This window comes from Grammomys surdaster, unplaced genomic scaffold (genome assembly GCF_004785775.1).
Source record: "Grammomys surdaster isolate TR1022 unplaced genomic scaffold, NIH_TR_1.0 843, whole genome shotgun sequence".
NCBI lineage: Eukaryota > Metazoa > Chordata > Mammalia > Rodentia > Muridae > Grammomys > Grammomys surdaster.
This window is the reverse complement of record NW_021605262.1, coordinates 114,755-115,080: the sequence shown is the minus strand read 5'-3', so window position 1 is coordinate 115,080 and position 326 is coordinate 114,755. Positions and strand designations below refer to the sequence as shown.

The 326-nt window shown below is 19.9% G+C and overlaps 1 protein-coding gene across 1 annotated transcript in view; it reads left to right on the top strand.

The window, feature by feature from the left end:
* The window catches only part of Adcy2 (adenylate cyclase 2), a 354,940-nt gene that overhangs the window by 307,929 nt on the left and 46,685 nt on the right, over positions 1–326 (top strand). The gene's annotated exons all lie outside the window — the stretch shown is intronic.

The following is a 326-nucleotide window of genomic DNA, read 5'->3' as shown; positions in this document are numbered from 1 at the left end:
ACATATACATCATATACATATACATCATATACATATACATCATATACATATACATCATATACATATACATCATATACATCATAAACATATACATCATATACATATACATCATATACATATATATCATATACATATACATCATATACATATTAATCATATACATATACATCATAAACATATACATCATATACATATACATCATATACATATACATCATAAACATATACATCATATACATATACATCATATACATATACATCATATACATATACATCATATACATATACATCATAAACATATACATCATATACATACACATCATAAAC